General features: G+C 38.2%; 1 protein-coding gene and 1 pseudogene across 1 annotated transcript in view; both read right to left on the reverse strand.

Moving 5' to 3' along the window:
- LOC140947727 (chromodomain-helicase-DNA-binding protein 5-like) overlaps nucleotides 1-26,154 on the reverse strand; it is a 233,965-nt gene that overhangs the window by 14,106 nt on the left and 193,705 nt on the right. The gene's annotated exons all lie outside the window — the stretch shown is intronic.
- On the reverse strand, nucleotides 206-10,788 carry LOC140921474 (uncharacterized; annotated as a pseudogene).

Genomic DNA, 26,154 nt, shown 5'->3' on the forward strand with positions numbered 1-26,154 from the left:
TAATAATAATAATAATAAAGCCTTTATTTAAAGAGGGTAGCACTTAATAGCCAAAGGCTAATAAACTTGTGGCCCTCATAAAATACACAACTATTTACAATCTAATAAATATAGTAAGCTAAAATATATAAACAATTAAAATAAAACAGGATTCGAATTTTATAAAAATAAAAAATTATTTAATGATAAAATGATGCAAACATTGTTATTCCTTAAAAATCTTGGCAAACATGTTCTTTTTAAAACGTGCTACAGAATCTAGTTTCCTAATTTCAATTGGTGTACTATTCCACAGTCTTGTTGCCGAAACAGCGAAAGAGCGTCCTCCCTCTGTTTCTCTTCTATATTTAGGACAAACAGCATTAATGCTTGAATATCTAGTGTTGCGGGAGTGCCGCTTATTATTCAAAATTAAGTGTTCATTTAGATAATTCGGCAAATACCCATTAATTCGCTTATACATTATTATGCATTTATCTATCTTATGTTGCTCATAAAACGGAATCCAACCTAGCTTGTTAAACAAAGCAACTGATGGTGTCATGCGATCGGCATAAGAAATAACGCGTGCCGCACGTTTTTGCAATCTTAAGACCCTATAAACCGACTCTTTATCACAATTTGCCCAAACAACGTTAGCGTAAGACATAACAGGGCGAATAATGCTATTATAAAACTGAAGTCGCTGTTTAAGAGGTAGACAGGCTCGAATCTTACACAGTATTGTGATTCTAGAGGCCAACTTTTTACAATTTCTACGCCTAATAAGGTAGCACAATCCACATTACTGAGCTGTTTTCCGTTTACGAAAACATCTATGTCACTTCCATTTAAGTTAGCCACACATCTTTTCCCAGTGATCGTGAGTACTTTAGTCTTGTCTTCATTTAATGGGAGCTTATTCGCTGAAGCCCATAATTGAATTTCAGAGACAGACTTATTTAGTGATGAACTTAAGGTGACAGTCGTATCGTCTGCGTAAAGGTCCAACTGAGCACTTGTTTACATCTTCCCCTCCCCACCCACCACTCCTCTCCACTAGCTATCATTTCCCATAATTCTCTCCTTATCATAAAACACTATGACATTTGAAATCAGCGCGCGCGGTTGAAGGTGTTTTTCTTGGTCGGTTAATTTTCTAGATTTCTTTTTGGCCGCCTGCAGCAAAGTTTTCCGGAAGGCATCATTAAGCCTTCTGAAGGAACAAGTCTCACGATTGGTTAAGTCTGCCGTCGTTCAATATGTTACCGCATTTCGTCTCATTTTGGCCAAACGGGTGAAACACTGATCTCGGGCTTGAGAAGGAGAGATATTATATTGCTAGCTTTGATGTGGGCGGCAGAATCACATTTCAAGTGTTTCATGTTAATTTTCTTATTTTTCTGACTTTTTATTTAAATCATGATTATATATCTGTCTGGATTTATAAAAAGGTACCTACAGAAATTTTAAGCGCCTTTTAACAATTTGACCCTTGAAGTGAATAAAAAGCCGTTGAAAGTCGCTATTCAGGGCATAAGACGGACAAATTTATCGCTGGCAACACACGAAAAGTTGCTCTTGGCAAAAGCGACAGATTTGTAACGAAATGAGCAACATTTCAAAACACAGAAATAATGACCTTTCAGTCTCTCAAACTATGAGACTCATAGCGAGATGCCCGACCAAAACAGACCTAGAATTCACCTTTCTTGACCCCACAATCGGTTTTCTAAGACAAAATCACTTCAACTAAACACTCGCAAAGCGTTTTCATGCTTGTACACAATATTCTTATAACACGAGTGTCACGACATACCTGAAATCTGTCTGTTAACAACTTCAGGAAATCACACAATTAACCACGTTCGCGGCACTGATAAAACTATCCACTACCAACCAGGCACAATGTTTCCAGACTTAACATGGGCGAAATATCATCAAATATTTCTCTCTCAATAACTCTCTCTTTCTCCACATAAATCATCACATGTAAACTTTGCTGACATAGTCGATTTATTCAAGATCTCTGATGTAGACGATCCGTTGTGAAAGGGACACATAGAGGCCTGCCTTCAAAACAATTTTTAACTAAGTCTCTGGCCTGGTCAGAAGTCAGCTTCAATTTTGCTCTCGCCGAATAGATTTGACACTTGGCACATTGTGTTTTTGTGTCACACATTATGCAATCAGTTGAATGAGCCCTGGGGATAGATGAAGTGCTAGCTGGGATGGGGATGGGGGGTTAAGCTGTGGACTATCTATTTCTGATTAACTTCCCAATTTAACACAGCACAATATATCTACAGTGTATGTAGCAAACCTGAAGTTTATGGCAGCCCAATAATCGCCTCTGGTGGGTGTCTTGTTTACACATAGCCTGACAATTAGTAATATATAGATTTAGCCAGGGCTAAAAGCGAAGCTCCCGTTAATAACTTCATAATTTAAATCAAACAATAAACTTGTAATCCACAGATCAGGGCACATTCATTTGACGTTTGAGGCAAAGGCTAAGTGATTTTAGAGAAAAATAATTTGACAGTCCAAGAGTGAAACAAATTTTACATCGAGTTATTAAATAGTCTTATTTGTACACCCAAAAACAGCAATCATGTTCGATCACAGGAGATTAGGCCTGGAAAACAAATAGACCTATTCGTGTATTGTATTTGCATTAGCTGTTGCATCATAATGTGGCATTCACCAGTCTCTCCTACATTGCTCCGTTAGAGAGACTATGGATAATTGGACAAGTTCGACAAGTTTGGTTTACTAGTAAATCTTGGCGACGAATCTGGTGGCGTGTAAACCAGCCTTTTAAACATACTTTTTCTCATCACGTCTCAGGTAAACAGTACTCTGCGGCCCTTTTTTATCATACAGACCTCGGATAGGATTTCTTTCTTTTTTGCCCTATTTAAACCTATAATTCAGCAGTTTTTCACAATTTTGCCAGAGAATTTGCACTCATTCAATATCCACGACGATCGAAGCACGCGTTTCCTTTGCACAACAAATTATAACATTCAATTATAAAACGTTTTCATAAAGAGAATTCTCAGATAATGCCGGGACTTTTCAGGTAGAAAAATCTGGTCCTATGTGATATGCAGGGTAATAATTACGGGCTTTTAATGCAAACGATAAAAAAAATTCCCCAAATCACTTTTCGGCCAGCCGGACGGGTTCTCACTTTTGACAGGCACCAAATTTGCAGTGCGACTAATAGAGTTACCATTTTGCGCTTCAACATGATAGAGAATTTGTTATGTTTAGGTTATATTTCCCTTTAATTATTAAACTGTGAATGGTTTTGTTATGTGTAATCTTTAAAAGCGAGTGATATTTACGCGCGGCGTTTTGAGTATTCCTGCATTCAATGTTTATGTTTGACTGGAAACAACCGGTGCAGCGATAAAAATTGCGAAAGGGACTACTAACAATCAATAAAATAAATATAATTCGGTGAAACATGTAAAGAGATAATAATTTTCATTCACGAAGAGAAGTATTGAGAGTAAAGTGTCTCTGAAAATCAGGAGTCAGGTTAGCATAAGCTTATTTATGTTTTAAGCCGGCTCCCGGTGATTGCTCTTTTTCAAGATGAACTCGAGGCAAGAAAATCGCTCAGAGCTTTCTGTTTACAGCCAAAATCATAACTAAATAATCTTCGGAACCTTTTCTTTGAATTTGCGGCTCTTTAGAAGACCACGTTTTAGTGATAAGTGTTCCGTGGTAAAATAAAGTTATTACTTACTTACTTACTTAGATCATTGCTCGCGTATAAACTTAAGCCGCATAAACCATACGCTCGACTTCAGGAAACCGAAAAAAAAAAAACACATCAAAGACAATAATTGCTCAGGCTTACCAGTCGAGATGCTGCTTCTGAAGGTCATCAAGTGTTCCAGAATCGCTTGAGACTTTTCAACCCTCTTACGCCTCAAGCAAGGGCAAGTGGGTAAGCTCTTTTTTGAAAACGATGCCATCCGAAATCGGATTTCCAATAACTTTGACAAGGGGTTTATTGTTCATTGTTTTGTTTGCCAAAAATTGTACAAATCAAATAAATCTAATTACTTAAACTCTCATGGCGAGGAATCCCAAGAGAAGCCACCGGGCTTATAAGGAATGGGCTCCCTCAGTTAGATAATTAGAACAAAATATTATCATAATTACACATGGGAAAATCAATGGCAGAGCTACAGTAAATCTTAAAATAAGTATATTAGATAGTCGTACTAATCATATTTCTAGGCTAAAAAAAGCGAAATGACAAAAAGAAAAAAAAACAAAACAAAAGAAAATAAAAGAGCAAAGGAAGAAAACAAATACATATATATATATATATAAATTACTATTTATGATAAGAGGAAGGCTTTCAGCTTACAGCAAAAGGAAGCGGTACTTGTTGCATTTCGAATTTCAAAACTAAGAGAGTTAAAAAATTTAGGACCTTGGAAACTGATGGAGAACTTTCTTATATTAGTTCTGCATTGTGGTAAATAAAAATGCTCCGAACTTCTAGTGCCATAAGAATGCACCTGGCGTGTCACCAAAAGCATGTTATTGAAGCTATAAGGAAGTAAGCCAGATCTGTATCGATACATAAATTTTCCTATTTGAAGTTTGTAGATACTCTCAAGATTCAGAATTTTTAAATTTTTAAATAAGGGGTCAGTGTGAGCATCGAAAGCACTCCTCGACATTATTCTTACGACCCGTTTTTGAAGTGTGATTAATCCTCTGAGGTTTGATGGGTAGGTCGATGCCCAGACGCTCACGCAGTAGAATAAGTATGGGTAGATAAGGCTAAAATGAAGCATCCGTAAGGAGGAATTATTAAGGCAAAAACTTGATTTATAAATTATACCTATGGCTTTAGACACTTTCCGAGCAACATTATGTATATGTGATTTCCACGTTAAGTGTTCATCCAAAATTACACCAAGAAAAGTAGCTTCCTTAACACGATCAATCGAATAATTACTAATATTAAAAGCTAAATCAAGTGTTTGCCTGTTTTGTCTCGGTCTGAATATGATAAAATTAGATTTCTTAACATTAATAGATAGCTTATTTGTATAAAACCAACACGTTATCTTTTTCAATTCTAAATTTACAACTTCCATAAGATAGGAAGCATCAGTATGCGAATAGAAGATATTAGTGTCATCAGCAAATAGTATCAGCTCTAAGACCTTTGACACATTACATAGATCATTTATATATACTAAGAATAACAGGGGACCTAAGATAGATCCCTGAGGGACTCCTCAAGTTACATCTAATGATGAAGAGTTGTAACCATTATATTGCACAAATTGTTTTCGACAAGATAGATAACTTTTAAACCATTGTAAAGCAATACCACGTACTCCATAATGTTCTAATTTGTCGAGCAAAATTTCATGATTTACTGTATCAAAGGCCTTAGATAAGTCAATGAATAGGCCTAAAGTTACCCTTTTATTATCAAGTGCATTTGAGATCTTGTCATACGATTGGATTAAAGCATGTGCAGTAGAATAATTTTTTTCTGAATCCATACTGATTCCGGGAAAGAATATCATATTTATTTAAAAAATTAATGAGGCGATTGTAGACGATTCTCTCTAGGAATTTAGAGAAAACTGGTAACACTGATACGGGTCTGTTATTTGTGAACAAAGATTTATCACCAGATTTAAACAATGAAATAACTCGTGCAATTTTCATCTCTTGGGGTACAACTCCAGAATTAAGAGACAAGTTAATTATATACGTCAATGGTGCGCAGATTAAGTTAAAAGACTCTTTAACAACATTCATTGAAATACTATCATATCCTGGAGCAGTACGGGATCGAAAGCTGATACAAATCTCAGTGACTTCTTGTTCTGATGCCGATTGAAGAAAAAATGAATTAATAAAGCCTCCATTCAGAAAAGAACGATGAGATTTGCCAGACGCTGGAATTGATTTAGCTAACAACGGTTTGCTATATGAGTACGATTACATATTTCTTCTTCATTAGATTTGAAGATGGAAGGCAACTTACACTTAATTTTCTTCTTGTTAATAAGATCGTTAAGTAATTTTCAAGTTAATTTTGCATTTGATTTATATTCATCTAACTTTTTATTGTAGTAGAGACGTTTAGCAACGCGAAGGGAATGTGTCAATTTGTTTTTATAACTCTTGTAAAGTTTCTCACGATATGGAGTTGAGTTAGCAAGGAAACGCTTGTATAATAAATTCTTTTTCCTTACCGATTTAAGAATACCTTTAGTTATCCATGGTTTGCTCAAAGTAACATTCTTTACTTTCACTTTTTTGAGAGGAAAGCAGTCATTGTAAATGGTAGTGTATTTATCAAGAAAACACCGATAAGCGCAATCAGTATCTTTACATTCAGATAATTCATCCCAATGAACGTTTGCAAGCCTATCTTTAAACTTAGCGACATTATTTCCACTTTTGTCACGACAAGAAAGCCAAGGAGTTTTATTTAAGTTCATGTTTTGATCAAGAAGCAGTGTGAAAATCGGAAGATGATCAGATATATCACAAAACATCAGCCCGCTAACAGATAAGTTGTTTAAATTATTCGTGAAAATATTATCAATTAGCGTAGCCGTGTTAGAAGTTATTCTTGTCGGACGTGTGATCAATGGAAAAAATATTCTTGAATACATCGTTTCCAACAATTCTCCAGTTGTGTCGTGATAATGTTGGTTGATTAAGTCTAGATTCCAGTCACCTAAAACATAGCAAATCTTGTTTTCCTTAGAGATACTCGCAAGCAACGAATCCAGGCTATTCATAAAATCTCGTAAATTTGAATTTGGTGGCCTGTAAACCACACCTACAATTATATTTTTCTCTTTCGGCCTATTGATTTCAGTGTAGCAATGGAGACCAATTCTCCTTCATCTTTAAGAGTTTCCAAGTTCAATTCGTCCGCTGCAGCATCGGCAGACGATTGACGTTTCTTTGGTTTCCCCACGAAAATAATTCCTCTGTAAATGTTTAAACTAAGACAAAATGCTAATAGAAATGTTTAAGCTAAGACAAAAATCCAGTAGAAGAAATGCAAAGAGAAAAAACATTACAAATTGACGGAGCTGAAAAATACACATCCGCTCGCCATGCGTGTCATGTGTTAAACGGGGGTGCATTTGTCAACAAAATGCGCAATAAACAAACCAGCCATGAATTACAGAACAACAACAACAACAACAACAACATCTTTATTTCTTACATTAAATATACAAATATCACACCACCTGCAAATAGCAAGGCTAATCGAGGCAGAACAATCTTGATAGCAGCTGTATTTCATTTTGTACACCAAGTAGAAAAAGACAGTTTAAACATCACAAGATGACACAAAACTCTGTCAGCTCCAGCTATCAGTAAGCAAGTTTCCAGACCCTGCTTAAATTTTCCGCATGAGCTCACCGGTCAAATTTTGACCAATCAGAACATAAGAATCGGACGTGGAGCGTGATCAATGCGTGACAGTGAGAAAAGTCAAAAGCGATTGCCTTCCCTGCATGTAAATGTAATAGCCGGTTGAATTTTAGCGTCTGAGGTCAGTTCGAAATCAACATTTTAAAAGAGCTGCTTATGAACACGACTTATTTCATATGCATTTTAAAAAAATTGAACTTGAGCCTGTGGATATACAATATCAGGTTGCAGGCTCCCAAACTAGCTAGAAAATGTTAGATTAAACATTGGTATGCCTGTGGTAAGGACGGACGGAAGGTCGGGTAGTCGGTGTACGGTCACGTGATTGCCGAATTTTCTAGGATGGATGGATAGATTTTCTAAGCTATGGGGCTTCGAATTGAGCCCGTGATCAAATAAAATATCAGCGCAAAACTTTAAGCACTACGTGACCTCAATGGATAGAAAAATGAGCCCGCGATACACTCAGGTGATGATGGTCAGCGTATACTCTAGTTTGACAGCTGTCAATTAGCCTTCATTAGAATTTAACAGACTACGAGTGTGAGTAAGACATATCGGTCTGGCATGTAGTGAAAAATGCCAGATCGTATACCTGAGCGAACCTGAGCCCAGGTTATTAGTTTTCTGATAGTGGTCTGCACATGTCCCATTTTGACAGCTGTCAATTGACCTTAATTTGGCTTGCCAATGTAACTTTAAACGACTGTCAGCCAACTGACAGCCTTACCAGGCGTAGTTTCGTTTTTATGTTGAATTGGTAAGTGTGACATATTTTATCAGCTTATATGTATGGGCAAAACGACTGGTCTTTCATCTGAGCCCGCGAGATGGTCATGTGATAATTGTCAGCGGATGTCTGATTTTGACAGCTGTCAATCTAAACGTACTCATACGGATGGCTTACATATATAAGAGGCTAGTCAAGTTGTGGAAGATCTATTGTGACATTTGACATTTGACGGCTTACACGAAGTGTGTGTACGGGTGGGCGGGCGGGCGGGCGTACGCTACGTCATAACCAAATTTTCTCGGTTGGATAGTTTACCAAATTTTCTTACCCATGGTGCTCCGCTACGCGCGAGAGCTCCGCTATTAGAATGCTATAACCTCCTTCCCGGAGAGACAAAAGGAACCTTAAGATCTGACAAAGGCAACGCAAGGAAAACACCACTGAGAAATTGAATTCGGGTCCTTTAAAACTATTTCTCGTTAGTTCCAAATTGTCCAGTCTTTTAAATGTTGGGAAATTAAGCTGGAGCTGAAGAGAGAGAACTGCGTCCAAGCTCAAACAGACACAATAAAATTTATTGCCTTGCCGTTCATGTTCTCTAGAGAACTTAGGACTTGATCATTTCACGTCGTTGTTGTACATAGATGGTGAAGAAGTTGACAGAAAGCAGGATGCACATGCAAAGCTACCGCTTTGACGTATTAAACTTGCTGCTTTTTTAACCTTCTCTTTGCCGTAATTTCTTAAGGTCCCCACGCTACTTTCTTAATTTTCGTACAAATTGAATTAGAATAAAATTAGAATTAAAATGAATTAAGGTAAATGATGTCCCTGTTCTTCTTGTATCGGTTTCCCTTCACATTACTGTTTCCGTTCCGCTTTCGGCTCCTGTTCCCATTTCCTTTCCTATTCCTGATTGCGGTTACCGGCTTTTCCAGATGCCCGCATAAACCGCACACGGACCAGAGCTAGTGTAGCAAAACATGTTCTCTTTTTTTGTCAATTATGCAGTGCCCTTTCACCCTAAATCCTTAACAATGCTTTACATTTTTCGCTTTTTTCGAAACAAGCTCGTTAAGGGAGGAAAGGGATGGAATTCATATGTTGAAAGATACTTTCAAACGCGACACAAACAACGCGTACGTAGACCTTCTTACCTGCAAAATACTGATCGTGATAATGCCAAATGTTCCTCTCCTCTTTCTTTGCGTATTTACGCCGTTTTCAAGGAGAGAAATTCATCCACAGACTTCGTCCAGTATTTTTTCAGCTGTGTTATGGCCAGTCTTCACAAGTCTTCACCAGGGCTGGCTTGATTGCATTATAGGGCCCTGGGTGCGGGGCGAGGAGGGGTAGGGGAAACCGGGTGGAAGTGAGACAACAGGGGCAAGATAGACTGCCGCATAAAGCCGTCTGCCGGTAAAGTACTTACCCGACAAACTGTCCATAGTCCCACAGCGAACCCGAACACTGCATTAGCTAATAGAAAAAATTAGATGTATTTACGCTGTATTAGCTAATAAAATAATAAGATGCATTTTCCCTTGTTCCTGTGTCTTTTATGAGTCGTTTTGGAAGGGATTTGAATCCGATCAGTGACGTTTAACATTGCTGGTTGTTTGTCTGGTATGGTTGCCGAAATGTGTCAATATTCGATGTCGCGTATATGCGTTTGATAATTTCCACATATTGACAATAAAATTTAAATATATTTGATTTTGCTCAATACATTCGATAATCTTGTAGCAAAATTCGATAAATTCGCCTTGATATGCTTCGATTCTCTCCTAAATTTATGGAACAATTCAAGCAATATTCATTCGATAATTTAAGCAATATTCATTCGATGATTCGAACAAAATTCAGTCGATAATTCAAGCAATATTCATTCGATGATTCCAGCAAAATTCATTCGATGATGCACGTGAATTGGCTACTGAGCATCGACCATGCGCTCGAAGAGATTGTCAAAATGGACGCCAAACTTAAACAACTTGTAATAGACGAGGTAAGCTTTGTAGTATTCCTTTATTAATTGATGATTTATTCAAGCACCATTTGGATTCCTTTTTAATCGAAAACAGAACGTGAAAGTGCTTACTTTTAGCCAGTGATCTGCGCTCTGTGTTAGACTATTTAAGCATACAAAGTTTATTAAGCTTAAATATGGACTATAATTGTTTCACTTGCTTGAAGGTTGCTGGACAAATTACAAGCCACAAAGTGCCTGGTAAGTAAACATCGATAAAAAAGGTTAACATCCGTTTTACTTATTATTTATTGCAATGTTTTGGTGCGAATGTAAATATGAAATGGTTGCGATACAAGTAAAACGAGGGTAAGCCTTTTTTATCGATGTTTACTTACCAGGCACGTTATGGCTTGCAATTTGTCGAGCAAGTAAGTGAAAAAATTATAGTCCATATTTAAGCTTAATAAACTTTGTATGCTTAAATAGTCTAACACAGTGCACAGATCACTGGCTAAGAATAAGCACTTTCACGTTCTGTTTTCGATTAAAAAAGTATCCAAATAGTGCTTAAAAAAATTATCAATTAATAAAGGAATACTACAATGCTTACCTGGTCTTTAACAAGTTGTTTAAGTTTGGCATCCATTTTGACATTCTTTTCGAGCACATGGTCGATGCTCAGTAGCCAAGCCTTCTATCCTAATATGGAAGATAGGTCACGTGCATCATCGAATGAATTTTGTTCGAATCGTCGAATGAATATTGCTTAAATTATCGAATAAATATTGCTTGAATTGTTTCATAATTTAGGAGACAATTGAATGCACATCATGGCGAATTTATCGAATTTTGCTACAAGTTTATCGAATGTATTGAACAAAGTCAAAAATATTTGAATTTTATCGTCAATATGTGGAAATTATCAAAAGCATATACGCGACATCGAATATTGACACATTTTGGTAACCATAGTCAGGCGCGTCGTAAATAAGACGCTCAAGTTTCGTCTCACGTTTCTAATATTTATCATGTTGACTATTAACTCTCGATGTCCTTGGGAGATAAACTCGGGTTTCAATTTAACGGTCACGAGAGGAGAAAAGAGATAAGGGATGAAATTCTGTGGCGGTCTTCATACAAACTGTGACTCCACTTAACCTGACCAGTGTCACGCGTGGAAATGCGCGAGGAAACTCGATCCGACAGCCGGCAGCCTTTGTCTGCAATTTCTGTGACACGCGACGTGAATGACTATCCTGTTGGTGGTAATTTCAATGTTGTTTACTGGTGATTTGAATTATGTTTTTTCCCTTGTTGCTTTCCAGATTCAAAAGAATAGAAATTATTAATAAAATCAAAGCAAATTTTTACAAAGAGATTGCTCAGTTTACGATTCTTATCGCTATTACTGGAAATAAAATCAGTAAATATTTTTTCCTTACTAGCCTTTCGCAAATACGACTATATTTCTACACGACAAACATACACGAGCGGTAAATTTAACTCGCGTGATTTAGCGTGCTATGATCTATTTTCTTTTTCCGACACATCAAGCAGTCAAATAATAATAAAAGAGACCGTCTCAAGAACAATAGAACCATCTTGACAAAACACATGTCTGAACTGGCAAACTTACTTCCGGTCAGGTCAAGTGTAGTCATAGATCGGACGAAAAGTGGCCTCTAAAAACAACGCAAATCTGAGCAGAAGAACGGACATCAAAACAAACGAAACCAACAACCCCGTCTAACTGAACCTTTAATCACTCTAGGTGGCGGATACTAGCCAATTTTGTTCATTAACAAGGTAATTACGCCTCAAAATAAAAGTGCCCTCTTTAAGTTTCATCCCTTGTCTCTTTTGTCTTCTCGTGACCATTAGAGGAAAGTTAATAGTTAACAATATTAGAAACGTGAAACGGAACTTGCTCGTCTTATTTACGACGCGCCAGACAAGCAAACGCATTTGATAACCAGCAATGTTAACCGTCTCTGATCGGATTCAAATCCCATCCAAAACGACTCATAAAGACAGAGGAACAAAGGTAAATGCTTGTTATTATTTTATTAGCTAATACAGCGTAAATACATCTTATTATTCCATTAGCTAATACAGCGTTCGGGTTCCCTGTGATAGTCCTCTATTTTTCCGTCCGTAAGATCGTCTAGATCAAGCGCTCACGGTAAATATTTTGTCATTGGTTCCAAATATACCGTGGTGAGGGAGTTAGCGTTTTTATAGCGGTGAGCGAGGGAAGGAGAGAAAAATGGAGGCTTGCCGGGGCACAGCGCTCTAACCGATTGAGCTGGCAAACCAGTTTGGAGCTGGGCTGGGTTGGTCGAAGCTGGGTTAAGATAACTCGGGGCTAGTACGAAATTTGAACTCAGATATGAGAGCTCAAAAAGCAAATTCGGTTTAATTCCCTTTGCCTCGATATGATGATTGGATACTCTAAAAATAATGGAGAAAATAATTTGAAAGAGTGCTTTTGATAAAAAGAAAAAGAAACCCGGGTTAAAATTTAACACCGGGTTAGCGCTAACCGGCGTTCGAACAACTGGGTCATTTGTAGTTTGTTGTTGTCGCGAGTGACCAAGCAGTCTAGAAAAGGTATCTTACCATTTTTTTCGATCTAAACTACAAACAACTATTTACAGAAAACCGGCACATACCGACCGTTTACAAGATCTGAGTCATCGTACAACCAGACCTCTCACAAGGCTTCTACTATCCGGACTTTGACGAGACGAGCGCAGCTAGTTTTCGACTCACCAGCTGAAAGTCTACAAGACCAGACTGACTATCTTAACAACGGTTTTAGCAAGAACAATTACAAAACACGGACTTTGTTAGAAGACTACTATAATTACTATAATTTGCCTTCACACTTCACATTTCGCTTCTTTAGCTTTAACTGAATTGCATCTCTTGCATAGAGGATCTACTGCAGAGTAAAACACATTGGAAACACCTAGTTAATTTGGTAAGAAAAGATTATCCTTTGTAAACAAAACTTTCAAAGGACTTGAAAGTTTTCTTGACTATAACAGTATTGAGAGCGAAGAACTACCCAAAGGACAGGATACCCGAGTACTATACTCCCATGACTTCGAGAAACAATTTCAAGGGTTTGAGCACTCTGCAAACATAATATTTCCATTTTGAAGGGATCTACTTTTACATCTTTAACAAGAGGATTCTGTTAGTATCTTCTAAATGACTCAGTACCAAAAAGGCTGTTCAGATGGTTAAATGACATTCTTGACCCAGAGGAATCATTTTACCCCTCCCTTCAACTAGGCAAGGGTGTGTTCGGGGGTGACCATGGTAACCAGAGCGAAAGGTTCATGTGCGCAATTCACTGGGAGAAAAAGAAAGGAACAGTCAAATGCCAGAGAAAAGTAGCTGCAATCGGTTTGTATTATTGATTAAGTAATACCATAAACAATTTGAAAGCATCATTATCACTATTGCCCCTATAGCTACATTTCCTGCCTCAGCCAGGCCCGATTCAGATGCCGATCATCTATTTAAGAGGGAAAAAATAATACAGTGATTAAGGTCGCGCGAACACCTTGAGCTCATTGTTAGGCATTTATCAACGGCGACAAAAGGCAGCCTATTCTTGGTAAGCGCTACTCTAGTGAACTGCGTAGCGAGATTTTCCCAAATCTGTCCACATTTACGGATACTCCTGTTGTGCCGAATAATATGCATTGTATGTGGCCGCGAAGGCCTTAGTGTTGAGTTTAAGGTCCATCTAATGTCATAGTAATAAAGTGAATGCACATACAAGTGATGCAACAATCATTGTTCGATTCGCAAGCACGCGTAATTCAGGTATACAAATTCTGTGCCTTATGAGACTTGCCAGCCAACAGTCTATTTACTCACGAAAATGAAAGTAGAGCCTGGTCTCAGCTTAGAGCAAGGCGAGTTATCGGTAAGATGCGAGTGTTAGCAAAGTCTAGAAATCCATGTAAATTAAGTTTATTTAGGTTTCACTCAAGCGCATGGCTTCCGTATTTTTTTAGCTTACTTTTCCAAGCATGTTACGTCGCTTCGCATCTGAAAGCTTCAATAAGCTTCAAACTCCAGTCGTAAACTAAGCTTTATTCATTGTTTTTCTTTTGCATATCAAGGGCCTTTGGTCAGTAAACATAGATTGAGTACCCGATTGAATAGTTAATAAGACTTATTCGTGCTGTCGTGACTGTATACATTTCAGGTTGAGTGTTGTGTCACGCATTACTGTTTTCAGGGTATCTTTAAATGCGAATACAGTCAACTCCCTTTAAAGCAGACACTGTAGGGATCTCGAGCTGGCTTCCTCATTAGCGAGAGTCGCCGCGGGTTTAGTCGTGATTATTTTTCTCCGATATTTCTCCGCCTTTGGCAGCTGCTTATCTCGGTAAGTTAACAGTTACTTTTTCGTTTATTTTTCTTTTACAGTCGACGCGTTCCACATTACATTTTCCAGCCGTTATTGTCTGAATTTTTTTCCCCTTTTTGTGCTCTGTGACGCGTCAAAAGTGGACTCGGCTCTTTTGCCGAATTATAATTTTATGAGAAGACTCCTGGACGTCTCCAGAGTTTAAACAATTGTAGTGTAACGCGTTTATACCCTTTCCTCGTATCTTTACGACTCTGAACGAGTTTGTGACTAGCTATAGAGCTGGTTATTTTGACCGATTTTTTTATACCACGTGGCGGACGAATCCGCAATTATGTAGTGCAAAAAGCTTGACGCTTTCTTTATCCATCTTAATATCTTCAGACGATGACTGAGGAATCTCAGAAAATTGCAAATTCCGGAGGTACTTCGCCTGTGCACCTCAAGGCGATGTTTGCCGAACTTTTAGATGATACCAAAAGAGATATTTTGGCCCCACGTACAAGACTCTATCGAGAAGGTTTATGCCTATTTTGAAGATTATTAGATCGGCCCTGAGAGCTGTGAAGCGAGCAGTGAGTGTTCGGATACAGCTGTTGCAAAGGCTGTTGCAACTAAAATAAACGATTTTATCCAACCAAAAACCTCACACCATGCTGAAGGCTCGAATGGCGATTCCCTTAAATCACTCGCTGATGAATTTAGCGTTCTAGAGAAAATTCACCTGGCATAGATGCAAATGTGGCAGAAGTAGTGAAAAGTCTTCTTACTGAGAAGCTCACAAAAGAAAAGTTGGCCTAGGTACAGAGCAAGTACCGTAGACCTGAAAACTGCACTAATTTGGTTGCACCCAAGATAAACAAACACATTTGGCAACAATTACGACAGGAGAGCAGAAACAATGATTCAGCTTTACAGAAGGCATAGTCCTTGCTCTTATCAGGTTTATATGCTGTACTTCAGCTCTGTAACAGTGCAAATTGGGGTCAGAGCCGAGGAATGTTTTGACCCATACAGCAGTCCTGCTGTTGTCAGCAAATAGAGAGCTTAATCTGAAACGAAGAGATCTCATTCGTCCTGACCTGAATAAGCAATATGATCCTTTATGCAACCCATCTACTACAGCTGTGTCAACATTCTTGTTTGGAGATGACCTAAACGAGGAAGTGGAAGAGTTCACAAAGTCACAAAAACTCAGCAATAAAGTGACTCCTAAGAGACGAATGGAACCTTACAAAGTCCCAGCCTCTAGAGGTGAACGTGGTTGTGGCCGCTTCAGTCAGAGTGCTGGCAGGGGAAGAGCCTCCTCTATTTCTTTTTTAGGTCAAGGCCCCGGCCATGCTCGGCCCCAGCAGAATCCCAGGACCTCCGCAACCAGGACCCAGTAGGATCACCAGCTGAGGCAAGTCAGACAACTCTTGCTACTATTATTGCAAATGAAATTCCTTTTAAGGCAGAAGGACTGCGAGACGGTATTCATGTATGGAAGACTATCACATCAGATCCTTTTATCTTGGATGCAGTTACTCACTGTCATATTGAATTTGACTGGATACCTAAAATATGTACTAGTATTACCAGGCCTTTTTATTCCTTTACTGAAATTGAGCTGACTATCATTGACAATGAAGTAAAAAAATTCCTTCTTAAAGGGATAATAAGGCTATCGTCACATGACGATGGCCAGGTCATATCTAAAAATTCTATAATACCAGGCCTAGGAAAGAAGGATCTCACAGGGTTATATTAAAGCTAAAGAAACTGAACGAGTCAGTGACATACCATCATTTGTTTAAAATTAACACTTTGGAAACAGCTGTTAGACTCTCGATGCCTGGATGTTTCATGACATCTATAGATCTGAAGGATGCGTATTACTCTATCTCTATTGCAGAAGAACAGAAATGTTTAAAATCTATTTTGAGGGATCAGTTATATGCTTTCACTAGCCTGCCTATGGGATTGACTAGTAGCCCTAGGATTTTTACGAAAGTTTTAAAACCGGTCTGTAGCTACTTGAGGAGTCAGCTTGGCCACACCTGTCTGGGCTACGTTGATGACTCTTTCTACCTAAAGATAGTTATTCTAACAGCATCAAGAAGAATTTTTCATAATAGTCCTGATGTAGTTGTTTACACTGATGCATCCCAAATTGGTTGGGGTGCTCAAATCGAACATGGGAATAACACTAGTAGCATCTGGTCTAAGTCAGAGTCATCCAGGCACATAAATTACCTGGAATTATTAGCAGTTAAGCTTGCTCTCTCCTCCCTACTTGATGCCAGGAACAACATCCATGTGCGGGTTATCTCTGATAACAACACTGCTGTGTCTTACATTAATTCTATGGGAGGTTGTAGATCTTTAGAAGGTAACTACATTGCTAAGGATATTTGAGATTGGGCTATTGACAAAGATATTTGAATTTGGATCTGGAATGGATGCTTTCAGCTCCTATTTTTTCAGAGAATAGTAGCTTTATTTGGCAAACCAGATATAGATCTATTTGCTAGTAGACTTAATGCTAAGGTGGAGGCTTATGTTTCCTGGAAACCACATCCAATAGCAGCGTTTTTAGATGCTTTTACCATTGATAGGTCACAATTTTTCTTCTATGCTTATCCTCCATTTTGTCTTGTTTGTAGATGTGTTCAGAAAATAATTCACGACCGGGCACCAGGAATTCAGGGAAATTCCCTTGTGGACAACTCAGCCTTATATTACGGCTGTACTGAGCCTACTAACAGAAACGCCACGTGTATTAAATGCTTCAGTTCAGAATCTGATTCATCCAATTCTGGACGGTCAATTCATCCTCCACATTAACGACTGGAGTTGATGGTATGCAAGTTATCAGGCGATCCTTGCAAGAGTCTGAGATTTCGCCAGAAATTGTCCACATCATCATGCATTCATGGAGAGACAGCACACAGAAACAATATAAAGTGTACATCAACAAGTGGCTGCAATTTTGCAGTGAAAGGTCACATGATCCATTGCATCCCACTGTAACGGCTGTACTCTCTTTTCTGCACAGTCTTTTCAAGAGTAGCTTGAGCTATTCTGCGCTGAATACAGCTCGGTCTGCAGTTTCTAATATTCACATAAATAATAGTGATGCTCCAGATCATACACCTGTAGGAAAGCATTTCCTTGTTTGCCGTTACCTTAAAGGGGTGTTCAACAAGCTCATGCCTGTGCCAAAGTATAACAATATCTGGTCCGTGAATACTGTCCCCGATTACTTGAGTTTATTTTGGCGTTTTCACGAGATCAATTTGAAGGAATTCACCCTAAATTTAGTCATGTTGATTGCCTTGACTAGTGGGCAGAGGTGTCAGACTGACGTTTTTGGACACAACAGAGCAATATATGCAGAAGAATGATACATGCTTTAATTTTGCCTTAACTGAACACCTTAAGCAGGACAAACCTGGCAACGTCGTTGGCAATGTGCGCCTTTACAAGTATCCAGTGGGGGAACTGTATGTTTATGAAACATTATATTATTACCTACGGGCTACTGAAAAGCTTAGAAATTCTTCAAAATTGCTTGTTTCGTACATTAAGCTCTATAAGGCAGTAACCTCATCTATTATTGGGCGCTGGATCAAACCTTTGTTACAACAAGCTGGTGTTGATACAGAAGTATTTTCTGGTCATAGCACTAGCTGTGCTTCAACGAGTAAAGCTCTCATGCCAGTTTTCACTGATGTGATCCTAGCTACAGCTGATTGGACTGAGAAGTCCACCTTTGGGAAGTTTTACAACAAGCCAGTTGCTGTAACAAACGAGATGAGTTTGGAAGTTCTCACATAGGTTAATCCCTTGTACAACAAAATTTTATTGCAAAGTAGTGACAATTAAAGTCGGAGTGTGAAGTTGTTTGGGTGCTTTCTCATTTTGCGCTCACTGCGTTAAAGTCTCATGGTAACCCGAATATACATAATGATTTGGTAGAACTGAAAATTAAACAAGACTTACCTGTAAGTTGGAGTTTGATGATAATTCTGCCAAATCATTAGTAGTACAGTAGGTTTAACATGCCTATAGCACCCATATCTTTACAACCACCCCTTGCATTCACTTTTCTGTCACTCCAATACTAGATCTAAATTGACGTCGTTTTTGCTGTGTTTTAGTGATCACAAAATTCTTTTTATAAGACTGACTTGCGGCGGTGCGTGCTCATCTCATGTTAACCCTACTGTACTACTAATGATTTGGCAGGATTATCATCAAAGTTCAACCTACAGGTAAGTCTTGTTTAATTTTCAATTAAATTTGAGTATTGTTTACCGTGTTGTTTAATTTAGTTTTCTACACGCATGATCCGTAGCAATTCCTTTTCTTGACACTGGAACTAAATTCACGTACACAATTATGAAAGCGGTTCTCATCAATCACATGTCTAAGGTGAAGGTAAGCCCACGTGTTTGCGTGCACCTCCTAACCATGGTTACTGCTAGTTTAACGCGTATGCACGAAGTACAGCCACTGATATCGACAGGTTTAAGAGATGTTCATAGCGGGGCTCCCACGCGCGCGAAGCGCGCGTGCGACAGAGCCCCATACTCATGGAATATGGTCAACCTCTTTCCTTTTGGTTGTCACGTGATTGACCGAGCGTACGTACGTACGTACGCGTCTACAGATTGCAAGGGTAGGGTAGGGGAGACTATCAAAAGGAAGGGAGGGGTGTCTCAGGCGTGTCTTGGCAAGTCCACATCTTGTATTTGGACATTCACAAAATGGTCAACTGACAGCTGTCAAAACAGGATAGCCACTGACCAGTATCACATGACCATATCGCGGGCTCATGTGTCAACTCATCGACGTGACGTGTTTTTTTGGAAGCTGTCCGCTGACCAGTTAATTGCTTGACTAGATCGCGATCAGTGTTCAATCTCATACTTTCTAGCACACGTATGCACACATATTGGACATCAGTGTTCAATTGACAGCTGTCAAAACAGGGTATCCGCTGACCAGTACACTTGACCGCATCGCGGGCTCAGGTGTCGACCCATCGAGGTCAAGTATTTTTTTAAGTTATCCGCTGAAAAGTTAGTAGTTTTCAAATGATCGCAGGCTCAAGTTTAAAAATTCACATGAAATATGTCTTGTATTTTGCCGCACAATTAAAATTTTGATTCCAAACTGACCTCGGACGCGAAAATTCAGCCAGCTATTACAGGCAGGGAGGACAGTCGCTTTTGACTTTTCTCCCCATGATAACGCGTTGCTCACGCTCTTCGTCCAATTTTTATGCTCTGATTGGTCAAAATTTGACTGGTGAATTCATGCGGAAAATTTATGCAGCATCTTGAATCTTGTTTACTTTGACAGCTGAAGCTGACAGAGTTTTGTGTCAACTTGTAATTTTTTTAACTGTCTTTTCCACTGGATGTACAAAATGAAATTCAGCTGCTATCAGGAGTCTTCTGTTATTCAAGGCTAGTTTGTTTGTTGGGTATTTGGTAGCGAAATTCGCCACTGGTCAAAGTCGGATTTCGGATGGCATCGTTTCCGTTTTTCACCTTGCTTGATGCGTAAGATTGTTGCAAAGTCTGAAGCGATACGTATACTGGCCTTACTTGATACCTTTCTTGGCTGCATCTCGAATGGTAAGCCTGAGTAATTATTATATTTGATGTTTTTTATATCTAATTTAATGAAGTCGATCGTAGTTTATGCGGCTATTTGGTTTATAAGATTTGAGACAATGATCTGACCGAGTATCTGGTTTGATATAAGCTTACAGGACTTTAAAAAGCCTTTAGACTTTTTCTCACCGCAAATAGAAAGAAAACGTTGCAAAGAATATTTAGTTATAATTCTGGCTGTAAAAGAAAGCTTTGACCGAGTTTCTTCCCTGGAGTTCATCTTTGAAAAAAAACAAACACCGGGAAGCCGGCTTAAAACTCGCTTAAAACATAAACGTAAGCTTTAAGCTTGAAGACTCAGGATTTTTAGAGACACTTTAATACTTGCCTTCGTGAATGAAAATTGTTGTCGCTGTATATGTTTCATCGAAATATATTTCTTTTATTGATTGTTAGTAGTCTCTCTTGTCATTTTAATCGCTGTGCCGTTTGTTTTCAGTCGTTCAGTGAACATCGCTTGCAGGAGTACCCAAAATGCCGCGCGTATCAAACGCTTTTAAAGATTTCACATGGATAAAGCCATTGAATAAGAAAAAGACCTAATAAATTCTTCATTATGTAGAAGCGTAACTCTATTAATGTTCATTCAACACTAGCACTGCAAAAGTGAGAACCGGCTGGCCGTATAGGTGACTTTCGAAATTTTTTCAACGGCTTAGCTAAAAGCCCACGCGTGCTTCGATCGTCCTGAATATTCAATGAGCACAGTTTGTATTGCACAATTGTGAAATACTGCATTCTGTCCGTTTTCTGTATGATAAAAACAGTGCCCCATAGTACTGCTTTATCTCAGATGTGATGTTTTTAAACATCACGTCTGATAAATGGTGAAAAGGTTTGTTTACACGCACCCAGATTTGTTGGCAAGATTTTGTAAAGTAAACTTGTGGAACGCAAAAAAATTCGGCCTGATTTTTTTTCCAGGCCTAATTAATCTCCGGTGATCAAGAGCCATTACGGCTCTTAAATGTGATCGAAGATGATTGTTATTTTGGGGTTGCACATATGAGGCTATCTTGGGCTGTTTGCAAATAATTTTTTTCTAAAATCACTTAGCCTTTCCCTCAAAAGTCACATGAATGTGCTCTAAAGTTAACTGAATTGTGAAATACAAGTTTATTGTTTGATTTAAATTATAAATTTATTAAGGGGAGCCTCGCTTTTATAGCCCTGGCTAAATCTATATATTAACTGGATAAGAGATGAGCGGGTAATTTATTTATTTGCTTTAATATTTATTTATTGACAAAAAAATATATATATATATATATATACTTTTCTTGATGTAGACCCTGACGCTTCAGTGTTATAATGGAGTTTAACTGAAGAGTGGGTCACCTTTTCGGTGGCCTACGAAACAGGCTTGTATTAAACACCCATGTACTCAGGATTTGAGTAGTTCACCTACTTGTCTATATATATATATATATATATATATATATATATATATATATATATATATATAAATATATATATATATTTAAGCAATAGAAAACGTTTTCCGTGTTTGCATAGCCTGATATAAACACGAGAGGGGTTGGGAGAATTCGAGACAGTTATGCAAACCCGAGACGAAGTCGAGGGTTTGCATAACTGTCGAGAATTCTCCCAACGCCTCGAGTGTTTATATCAGGCTATGCAAACACAGGAAAAAAGGTTTCTATTGCTTTTAAAAAATAACTTTCCCGAGAAAAAACGCAAAACCGTTTTGTATGGCTCTGATTAAAAGAGAAATTCTTACCAGTCGCAAAATCTTGTCCACGAAGTCTTGCACGCGTAATCAGTTCTTGTTTTGCAAAAAGATGCTTTGCAAAATACGGATTTTTCTCGCTTAAAATGTCAGCTTAAGCGAAGAAAAATTGACTCGCCTTCTTTGTAACGGTTTTCCATGTTTCAGCCGACCAAGGAATGGGTAAATAAAGTAAACTTGTCCAGTTTGGAACTCGAAAACTTTTTCAAATTTGTGCTTGCGTGATTAGCGCGCGAAAAGCCAAACAACTTGACGCCACAACCATGTTTACATACTCTGATGCAAACACTCCTCTCGGCCAATCAGAACGCGCGTACTATCTTAGTTATTTTATAAATATATATATAGATACGTAGACTTGAACTAGGTCAAAAACATTTACTTGCTACTCAGAGTTTCATGTTTCATGAGAAGCAATCATCAGGCAACTGCCAAAAAGAAACAATGCATGGTGTTTTATAGTGATTTTGAAAAAAACGGTAGCGATTCATAATAGGCTGGGTTGCATAGCAACGTATAAACAATTTTCAGTAAACCGCTGAAAAAGAAAAAATTAAATTAAATTAAATTAAATTAAATACGTCTTACAAGCTTAAATAATCACGTTATTGAGAAGAAATTTCTTTACATGTCTGCAACTTGATACGAGTTCATTTCTGTTGTTCAGGGTCGCCATATTCGGTCTACAAATTATATAGTACTTCTCCCACAGACATAAATTACACTTCTTCGTTACATTTGAGTAGGATCTTGCATGTCTGATACTCTGCCATCTAATTTGGTAGTTAGTTTTCTTGTCTTTCAAGCTCCATACATACTTGCTTAGCTCAGTGGAATTTCTATAACGTTCATTTCTAAAGGAGCAAGTGTGGTTTCTGTAACGCGATTTGAATGATGTGTCACAAAGACCAATGTAAGTTTGCTTCGAGTGCGATGTCGTGACTTCTGCTTGGTATATGATATTCCGCTCGTTGCAATTTCCGTCCATAGGGCAGGACCTTTTGTCGCGGCAGTTGCAAGTGTTGATAGTTTGAACTGGTAAGTTTGATGACCTGCTAATGACGGCTTTATTGTGGTTCGAGATAATGGCTTTTACGTTGTTCATGCAGCTATAGCTAAGTTTGAGAGTGTTCCGGTTAAGAATTTTGTGCAGAGGATTTGATTTGGGAAAGTTTTTGTCGATTAAGGCGAGGAAGCACTTTCCAACTTTGGTTTTGACATTTTGGCTGTATGGGGGATTGAACCAGGTGATGTTTCTGGGCCTATTCTTGCGGTGTTTGATGTCTGGGGGAGGTTTTCTGTAGGTGAGATTGTGATTGTAGCCGCTCTTGTTGAGGGCATCTTGGTAAGTACCTTTAGCTTTTTCAAAGGATTCCTTGTCGGAAGAAATTTCTGAGAGGCGCTTGTTTATGGATTCCGGGATATTTTTTAGGATGGATTGCGGATATTCTGGTCCATTTTGAGGTACGTTTTCAAAAATTCGGCTATATATATTTAGTATATACTAAAACAGTGGATAGTGTTTTTCGCGCGCTCTGATTGGCTGCTCAATCAGTGAATATCCTGCACTATTCACTGATTCACCTCTAGTTCCTCCGAGCGAGAGACGCCAAACTCGCGTAAGTTGCAAAATGCCTTCCCGGTTTGCTGCCGTAACAAACAAAGAAATTTCACAACTAATCAAGCAAGCTGTTTCCGAAATACACGAAGAAAGTGACGAAGCTCAGGGTGGAAGTTTTCACAGGTAAAACTTTGTCTTTTTGACTTGAATTTATCGATAAAACCGGCGAAAAAGTTTTGTTGTTTACAAATGCAAATTAAGTTTAAGTCTTGCGTTACTTTTTTTAGTTGACTTGTTCATAAATAAGCTTAAAACTAAATCTAATAATCCTTTTTACAGAATGATTTTAAATACAAAAAGAATTCACAACTCCTTTTGAGGAAATTTCCCCGCAAGAGGTAAACAAATGCCTTCAAAAGTTTTATTTGCCGGCAAGAAAAATTGACGACAGCGGCCGTTCGGTCATTGCGCGCCAAAATTGTAATCGTTGCAGGCAACAGTAAATGAGTTAAAAATCATCATTTTTGTGCTCAATTATCTCACTGTTTTAGTATATACTAAAACAATTATTCACCTCAGTGTCGGTGGCTAGTGATGGATATTTACCTCGCCGCTAACGCGGCTTCGGTAAATATCCATCACTAGCCACCTCCACTTCGGTGAATAATTGTTATATATAACTTCACAGAAGTTCAGGTTTCACGAGAGAGAATCATCGTTTTATTGCTACAGAACTGTTTCGTATGGTGCAAGGACCACACTCATCGGGCAATTTTGACGACTGAACTGTTGGAATTGGACGGCTGGCAGTTAAATGCGAAATACGTTCTACTCAAAAAACGAATATATATATATATATATATATATATTCGTTATTTGAGTAGAACGTATTTCGTAGAGCGCTCGACTCAATTGGTTGAGGAGCATCAGCTACAATTGCCCCAACACCGCAACCCGACACCTACAATTGTAGAAAAAAGTCTGATTGCCCATCAGAAGGAAAATGCCTTCAAACTAACATCATCTATCAAGCCACAGTTACTACTGAGACAGCAACTGAAACCTACGTTGGATTAGCCACAAACTTTAAGGAACGTTACGGGAACCACAAAACATCCTTTCGACACTCGAAAAGAAGAAATGAATCAGAACTCTCCAATATGTTTGGAGCTTACAAAACGAAAAGAAACCGTTTCAGATTAAATGGAAAATTCTTAAGAAATGTAAACCCTACAGAAACATTAACAAAAAATGTAGTCTTTGCCTGAATGAAAAGCTCATAATCATCTGTAAAAAAGAACTGTGTAGCCTCAACAGAAGAAACGAATTAGCAAGTTCATGCCCCCACAGAAACCGATATGTACTTGGAAACTTTAGGGTAACGTAGCTTAAAACCCGCTTATATCACATTTTTTATAACGACAGATAATCCCTCTTATATAATGTTTTTGTTACCTAGCAACCCTTTCAACAGTTTCATATAACCTGAATGTAACACATCTACCATAGCAACCATTTAAATTTTCCCATTTAGCTGCCAGCCTTCCAATTCCAACAGTTCAGTGGTCAAAATTGCCTGATGAGTGTGGTCCTTGCACCATACGAAACAGTTCTGTAGCAATAAAACGATGATTACTCGTGAAACCTGAACTTCTGTGAAGTTATATATATATATATATATATATACGTTTTTATTTTTTTCACCTTCAGTTTGCTGTTACAAAGAACATTAAAACGTGGAGTGTAAAACCATAATAAGCATAATAACATATCTTGCTTGGAACTTGTGCTTTTTAGAGGACACCTTCGGGAGTCTCATAGTTAGACTTTTCCGACAATTTTGTGTCCAAGAATTTAGCGCAGATACACAACTTCACGAGCTGGTACTGCAGAGAAGTAAACTTGGTACACTGAAGTGTTTTATGTATTGAGCGGAATTCTAAAAGAGCGCTTTTATAAAAAGATATAAGGCGTTTAGGACGCTTTGCAGTCATTTTGGAACATTCTCGGCAACTGAAAAAGACTGGGCTTAAATTACTGCAGAATCCCGGATGTTTGTCTGCTGAAATAATGGCTCAAACGAAGAAGGGTAAAGGCAACCGAGACAGTAAGAGGCTATAAAATTTCAAACCAAGTTTATAGAGCGGCCGTCAAATCAATGTTATTGTCAGTGATGTTTTCGAATACTTTATTTAAAAAAAAATAAATACTTTTCCTTTGGTCTATTTTTTTTTTTGTGTATGGCCCATTTGACGCAGCAACGTAAAATATTAATTTTATGCGGCATTTTTTTCCAAATTGCAGAAAAGCCCGCAAGGCCGCGCTCTAGAATAAGCCCTGTATTTGTACTCGTTTTGTACTTCACTACTTAGTGAAGTTGAAAAATAAATATATATATAAATATGTGTATTAACTTGTCCAGGTTTATTTTCCCCTAGAAAATTCCTCTGTTTCTTATAAAAACCCTTTTATTGAACTTAAATAGCCTAAAAGTCAAAATATAACAAAACAAAACTAACACATCTTGAACTGAACTTCGCCTTGTCGGTCCTAGCCGGTTTAAGTGGCATTTTGTCCAGTTTTGCCCTCGTGGGTACTGTATCCACTAAAATACGAGGTATTTAGTCTTTAGTCTTTTTTTT

This window comes from Porites lutea, chromosome 1 (assembly GCF_958299795.1).
Source record: "Porites lutea chromosome 1, jaPorLute2.1, whole genome shotgun sequence".
NCBI lineage: Eukaryota > Metazoa > Cnidaria > Anthozoa > Scleractinia > Poritidae > Porites > Porites lutea.